The 8,052-nt window shown below is 36.7% G+C and overlaps 1 protein-coding gene across 1 annotated transcript in view; it reads left to right on the forward strand.

Moving 5' to 3' along the window:
• HSD17B4 (hydroxysteroid 17-beta dehydrogenase 4) overlaps window positions 1-8,052 on the forward strand; it is a 77,925-nt gene that overhangs the window by 45,087 nt on the left and 24,786 nt on the right. The gene's annotated exons all lie outside the window — the stretch shown is intronic.

Genomic DNA, 8,052 nt, shown 5'->3' on the forward strand with positions numbered 1-8,052 from the left:
AGTGGAAGAGATAAAACCAGTTTAATAATTGAAATAAAATAAAATCCTAATAATAATAATAGTAATAAGAATAATAAGAATATACAAAGCAAGTGATGCACGATGCAATTGCTCACCACCCGCCAACCGATGCCCAGCCAGTTCCTGAGCAGTGGTCACTGCCCCCTGGCTAACTCCCCCAAGTTTACATACTGAGCATGACGTCACATGGTATGGAATAGCCCTTTGGCCAGTTTGGGTCAGCTGCCCTGGCTGTGCCCCCTCCCAGCTCCTCGCTGGCAGGGCATGAGAAGCTGGAAAGTCCTTGACTGGTGTAAGCACTACTCAGCAACAACTAAAACATCGGCGTGTTATCAACATTGTTCTCATCCTAAATCCAAAACACAGCACTGTACCAGCTACTAGGAAGAAAATTAACTCTATCCCAGCCGAAGCAAGGACATAGTTACACTGATACGGAGAAATAGACATGACAAAGAGGTAGAAAAGACTATTTAGATAGATTTTGAAAAACATGGTGTCTCAGCCTACCATGCTTTGGGACCAGCTGTGTACATGCAACTGTGCCCCCTATAAGACTCTGCAAAGCAGTGTCATGTGATCTATCACATGTGAATTTCTGCCAGAGCTACTTTTCCGTGCAGCTTGGGTATCTCAAGCATATGATACTTCTGCTCTGTCATTTCCAGGGTCAGGAAAATTGGCTGTCCTTGCTTTCAAGAATTTTTAAATTCCTTGTTAGAGCTGATGAAACTGAGACTGATACTGTTCTGTTGGAGGAACAGCTTTTTGATATCCTGTCGCTTTTAAGTTGCTTTCATTTGGAAAACTATGATAATGTTTTAGATGTTGCAGAGTCTCTAAAAAGATAAGAATTCCAAATAAAGTTTGCTTTGTTTGTAGTCTTAATCCCCTTTGTATGCAATGCTTTATGATACAGTTTTCAGTCATGCAGGCATAAATGGTGTGTTTGTTCCTTCTCCTTCAAAAGCTCTTTCCACAGGCAAAGAGAGGGCTCTAGGCAGGAACTGATATAGCGTAGGAAGTCAGTTTTCCCATGTTATTTGTTGCAAGAAGTAGTGTTCTGAGAAGGGGTAATGAGAGGAAAATGATCTCATGGTTAGTGACTGGTTGGAGCTGCAGTTGTTTGACAATGGATTTTCTTTGCTTTGTCCATAAAATTCTTACGGTCTGTGGGCAACCGTTACCCAACTGATATCCCAAAGTACTCAGACATGGGTGCTCCTTAATCAGTGGCTGATAGGAGAGGATGAGACGATGGAATCTGGAAGATGAAATTTGGGAGTTGGACTAGCAGGAGGGTGTTTGAGCATCACAGGCTGAAATTGAAATTCAGAGGAGCTCTGTTCTGAACTTGTACAGTGTACTTTAAAAATGTGATGTGCTTTGAAGAATTAGGCCTTCAAATGTTAAATTGGAGAGCTGGAATTGGTTTGTGCTGCTGACAATTACGACCTTTTCTGCTGTCTTATAGTTTCCAGTGTATAAAGGATGTTTATAAATGTTTGAGGCGTTTTAATTGTACAGAGGGTGTTTAAAGGCCTGGCGTATAGCATCCGATGGTGATTTTTGAGAATGTGATACACTGAGCAGCATAAAAAAAAGCCAGCTTAGGGAATATAATGATTCTTTACTCATTCAGAGATTTTTAGAGAGATTCAGTAAATTCACACCTAGACTAATCTGATAGGATTTAAAATATACAAGCTATGAAAAGCCTTCTGTTCCAGGTGTAGATCAAGTATTGACTGACAGGGTGTGAAGAAATTGCTGCTTTTTAGTGGTTTGGTTTTTTCTAAAATACATTTCTTTTCCGTTTTTTCTGAAAGAGGAGAAGATAATTGGCACCTGCCATGTTTCAAGTAGTGTCATCAGCACCCTCTGACTAAGACTTCAGGAGTGTCCTTCCCTTCCTGAGTCATTCTCAGTCCTGCAGTCCTCTTGCTCATACTGCTGTCCTCTACCTACCCGAGCTTAGTTTTTCACTGTGTCAAGTTCAGCTAAAACTGCAGTTCTTAATGTAACTGGAAACAATTGTGAAGACAGTTATGCACAAATCTAGTTTGTTGTAAAAGAGTGGACTTCACAGTAAAAACTTACTAAAGAGACGTCTTGGAAGGCAAGAGGTGCATGGGAAACGTTTAACAGCCAAATGAATTATTAAACTAAAACCTACGGTAAAATGTTTTCTGCCTGTTGGCAACAGGTTCAGTACTATGAGTCAGTGCTTTACTTTGAGGATGGTGTGATAAGACCTTTACAAGCTTCTGTGTAATTGGGATGTGAATACTTACCTGTGGAAAGTCATCTTTTATTCTACACAGATTTTACTTGTGCTTTTTGTTTTAAGCCCATGGTAGGGGGGTTGGACTAGATGACCTTTAAAGGTCCCTTCCAACCCAAACTATTCTATGATTCTATGAAATATTTGTGTGTGCTTTTAGAGAATGTATGTGTAGATAGAATAAGTAATCGTTAACATTATACGGGAAAAAAAGTTGGTTATTTCCAGCCTATGTTTGTTTCCTTGGAGAGATATTATGCTTATTTTAAACAGATTAGAAGAAAAAAGTTGTAAGAAGGTGAGTGTTTTGAGTTAAGGTCATTTTTTGGATGAGTGCAATAAAGTCATGTGAGAGAGAAGATGATGAAAACATGTGCATGGATTGGGAAAATATGGTTGCAGGACAAATTTTTTTACGTCCTGCTCTGTAAAGATTGTAGTACAGCATTGCCTGAAAACATGTAAATTTAATTTAACTTCAGAGAATAGCACCAGAGAGCCTCCTGAGAGCCTCAGGTGACTTTTTTTCTGTTCGTAGCATAAATAATTTGTTTCATGACAGAGAAAATGAAGTGCCGCAGTAGGTTCACAGATATGGAGAGCATGTCAGAAAAAAAGTGCTTAACAACAAAGTATGATACAAGCAAACCAAAGGGATGTGAAGCCATTGCAAGGATTTGATAATGTTTTCCTAATTTGTCTAGAGATTTCAGTATGCAGAGATGATACTCTCAGAACTACTTTTATAGTGAGTGAGCATTTGTAATAGTAATTACTTTAAAAGTTTGTTACATGTTATGATGCTAATTTCAAGATTTATACACCTTCCCCCCTTCCCCCACACCGCTCCGTGTTTATTCCAGTCGGGAAGGCCAGAATACAATTTTCTAATTATGGCAATTTTGAGAAATAGTTGAGGGCTTGAATTACACTAGAATTTTGTGTGGTAAGATGATAAAAAAAAAGGTACTAGCCTGGCAGTCATTTCGTTTAAACAAGATGCTTTTCATTACGAAGAATTTGTTTCCTTCCCTTATCTATTCATGTCTTAGTAAATGATATAAAAATTGTTCCCCAAACCAAAGTGGTTTGTTCTTTTTGATTAAGAGAGGCGCTGCTAAAGGAAAGGCTTCTTGTACATTTGCTATGCTACTGAAAAATGGCTAATGTTCTGTGAAGCCTGTGCCAGAATATATAAGTTGATTTTAAATTTGAGAAATAAACAGTATAGACATGAATATGAATACTGTATAAACAGTAAAGACATGAATAATGTGGGGTGAGGAAGGAAAAAAGATGTAGTGCCATTTTATACCTACTATAACTTTTGCTATTTATAGCTGTGTATGTGAAGGTGTTTTAATTGAACATTTTAGTAATTCTTATTCTTGAGGGAGTCAAAGGTATGTAGGGATTAAGATAGCGTTTGGATAATCCAGACCACTAAGAACACATAATTGCAAACCTAAGGTAGTCCAGGAAGCTATACACTTGTATTTCTTAATTATAGTCTTGTTAAAAAATAGAATCATGTATGTTCCAGATTTCCACAAAATATGTTTAGGCATTGGAAACTATTATGAGCAACTTAAACTGTCTATTTTGTTTATTTTCCACATACGCCTACTTTGAGAAAAATAGTTGGTTTTATCTGGAGGAACAAATAAACCCTTTTACCTTTCTATGTGTTGGTTTCTACCAATTGGTCTTTCCTAACATCTCTCCTTACCCTTACAGAGATAATTAATTAAAAAAGAAGATATGTCAAATGGGGATCTCAGATAGTCAAAGAGTAGCTGCTTAATTTTAAGTACAGTGAATTACTTAAGTACTGTGCTAAACTTGAGCCCTTGAAGCATCAGCACTGCCAGTTTAACTGGAAACATTCATTGTTCTTAATGTAAATCAGAGCTCATTGAAATGTGTAGATGAGATTTGTGGCTGTTTTTTTCTTCATGAGATTGCTTGACTGCTTGCTCTTACTTAAATAAGCTAGGTGAAGTATATGTACACACATATGTACATGTATACATATATACACATGTACTTGGTAAAATAAGCTCTTGGGCAGAGCTCTTTTTCTCCCCAGTTAGAAGGGAAAATATATGGATAGTTGGCTTCCTTTTTCGTTAGCTTTACCACTGACCTTTATTGCAGTCTGCAGGCCAGACTGAAAAATTGGCACAGACAGGTTGGATATCGCCTTTTCTTTTGTGGTCTGGCAGAACTCCTAAATTGTTAGGAAATGAGACTTGACAGTTTGTGTTATTAATTGGAGAACAATCTAACCATATTATGACTGACTTCAATCTAATGCCCCACATCAATTGACTCTTGTCATCCTCCAAGGTTGCATCACTTTTTCTTTTTTTTTTTTTTTTTAGTGCTATCACTCAAGACTTCAGGAAATGTCATTATTCGAGGAATATAGAAAGTAGAGCCAACAAGGCTTTAAAACAATTCTGTTCTCATGTGGAATGTAATTTATGTAACAAAGTAATACCAAAGACTGTGGTAAATGAAGTTTGTTGGCAGACCTGACTTGGCTGCACTGAATCTGAAATAACCTGCTGTGTAACTCTTTTATTCAGTTCAGCCTATGTGTTTTCTAGCTGTGACCAGTGCCAGTCTAGTTGTTTAAAAGTACAAAAAGACAAGTATTGTCTCCCATATTCATGCATCAGACTTTTAGTTAAATACATTGATCACATTTAATTCTCTGAACCTAATTATTTCCTAAATGCTACAGTTAGTTAGCAAAGCACAAGTATTTTTTACTACAGTAATTTTGAAAAGCATTTGATAGAAGTTTTGTCTCCCAAGTAGTGCTTGTTATCACCCCAAATAAATGGCTGTTCCTTATTACAGCTTTAGTAAGCAACAGCTGCATAGCTAGATTTAATTGAGATTTGAGCTTAAAACAAATTTATCTTTTTTTATCATACATAAACAGAATTTTCCAGTACTACAACTACATGTTATTTAGTTTGAATTAAAATTTATTACAACAGCTCCTTCGTGAAAATAGCCTCCTGACAGCTTTTGTAAAAATTCAAATTAGTGGAAGAATGAAAGTGAGACCTTAGAATTTTAATTTATTTTAAAAGTAATTTAATTATTTAATTTAATTCTTTCACATCTGGCAATTTTTATTTTCTAGTTCTCAAGAGTGGCGATTTGCTGTTAGATTTTTAGACTCTTGAAAGAAAACTTCAGTAATGAAGGCTGGTACTCTGTAGAATTCTGTCAAAAGCAACTCTCTTTACATTGTCAGGTTTTATTTTTTTTTAAAAAAAAGGAACTAAGGGTCTGTTCCTCACTAAAAGTCTCCTTCATAGTGTTGTAAGTCATATTGGTGGCGTTAAAGCCTTAGCCCGTAGCAAAGAAGCTAGTGGTACATCAGAGCTGCTCATCTCTACCTTTTGACAGTGAAAGCACAGTTTTAACAACTACTCGGGAAGAGTGGGGACAAGTGAAGACACAGCAAGTCAGAAGAGCAGCATGTGCATGTTCTTCTCTGAACCCCTGCTGCTGTGGGTTTTTTATATGTGCAAGTGGGAGTATGGTGGCACTCTTAGTTCCCCATTTTTCTTCTATTTGTGTGAGAAGTGACATAAGAGAGAACAACAAGTGAAGGGAGCAGGTGCTCTCCATGGATGGTAATTGTTAGCCCGTTTCCAGCCGTCTCTTCCCACTCATCACTTAACTCCAGCTGCCTTAGTGGTGTAGTAGAGTGTAAATATTTGCATTATCTCAGTTTGCTTTCCTGTTCCACCCTCAACCAGTACTGTGTGTTTCACCACACACTCCTTGGGTGCCCCCTATAGAATGGCCTCTGTGGCATAGGATCACTTGGCAGTCCATTTGGCTTGCTCCTTAGGCCTTGATTTGGCTTGTAGATTGCTAGCTGAAGAGTCCTGGCACTGGAGGATACTGCCTTTAGGAGATCTTGACTTTATTCTTCTCAGATGGTGAGATATCTTAGCTATTTCTACTTCTTGGTGATGCTGTAAGATTAATTTCAGGTTATCTGTTCCTTCAGCAAAGTATTTTCACTCTCCTTTGTCCCTTTTGGAAGGTCAAACTCAGACCCATCTGAATTGTAGTCTTACATTAGTATGAAATTTCCAGTCTTTACTATTTTTCTAACAATTTTTAGGGTCAATTAGAAGATAATTAAAAAAAAAAGTTACAGTAAATATATTTTTGGGGGCGAAAGTAGAATTACAGTTAGACATTTCAGATCCAGTGATGCCATCTTACTGATACATCTTTGTTTTCAAAAGGAAAAGTGTTTCAAAAAGAGTAAACAACAATATAAGCAGCCATGGAGAAGCATTAGCTTAGTACTTGGCTTTCTAAGATTTGCGTGCTTAAGCTATGGTGCAGTTTAGGATTTTCTTCTTGCCATTTTTAGTGCATGTATCCAACTCACACACACAAAAGCAATGACAAGCTCTTCTACATTCCACCATAACTGAAGTTTGAAACACTTGCTGTATTGATGAAGGCTACCAGGACAAATAAGAGAGAATTAGAGCTTACTGTGAAAGCTGTATATACTTGAAGAAATGAACCTGAATATTAACAGATTAAAACTAAAACAAATGGATTATGGATTAAAATGACAATATGAGTTCAGAACCTCTTTAGGTACACTGTCCTTTGCTTCAGATTTGATAGAAGAAACGGTGTTAGACATATATCAGAAAATACCTCCTTTGGGGAATCTTTTTTTTTTCCTTCCCTTTGAGAAATCCGTTAGCTTCTTTCCTCCAAACATATTTAGTGCAGTTTATCCACATTTGGATAAACACATCCCATTTTTTACAATCCCAGTCCAAAATGCTGGGAGAAAATGTTTAGTGATAAGGGGTTCCAAAGACCAATAATGTGCTCGATTAAAATAAAATTTGTTTTCAGTTTAAAAGCTCTTTTCAATTAAATTCATGTTCAATTTGTATATGCTATCATATAAAACTACTAAATCCTTGAAATCTTCACTAGTGTTAGTTAACGTGATGTCCTGATTTTCTCTGTACTTCTGGGAATGTTGTGCTAGAGAGTACTCCACAATCATTTAGTCACTGGTTTTTACTGGAATCTGATGACCAGGGAGTAAGTTTTTAGTCCAGAAAGATGCACAGGTTGGCTTGTCACACCTCTTGTATTCTGGACTGCTGGCCGCTGTACACATACAGCAAATACAAGATTTGATAATGAAAATGCTAAGGCCACACAGAGACAGAAAACCGAAGTACAGTAGTCATATTCTTAATAATTTCTCAGGTTTGTTCACATTCACAGTATATACAATACACTAAATCTGAATTTCTCTACTTTTTACTAGTGAAAGAGAATATTTAACATGAAGCAAAACTCTTCTAGAAAGCTTGGCATGTTACTTTGGGGTTTTGTTTGCTTGTTTTTAGTATTGGGACCAGCTACCCATGAAGCTGCTAAGAGAGAAGGGTATCACAATTAGTCAACCATGTTACTCTTAAAAGGGAAGGATAAGTTTATTTTTTATCTCTGTAAGATGAACCAAATGTTGAAAAAGCATGGTAGTGTGTGTGGTTAAAAAAAAAAGGTTTTGTATGTATTTATTTTTTTTTTTTAAATTGTGGATGAATCTGTCATGGGAGAAAACTCTTTAAAATTGCACTTCAAGCTAAAGAACCTATGGATAAATTCTAGAAAATGCATTACTTCACTGTTGCCAAATTTTAGTGAAGCTGGATCTGTAT

The sequence above is a fragment of the Aptenodytes forsteri genome, unplaced genomic scaffold (assembly GCF_000699145.1).
Source record: "Aptenodytes forsteri isolate BGI_AS27 unplaced genomic scaffold, ASM69914v1 Scaffold98, whole genome shotgun sequence".
NCBI lineage: Eukaryota > Metazoa > Chordata > Aves > Sphenisciformes > Spheniscidae > Aptenodytes > Aptenodytes forsteri.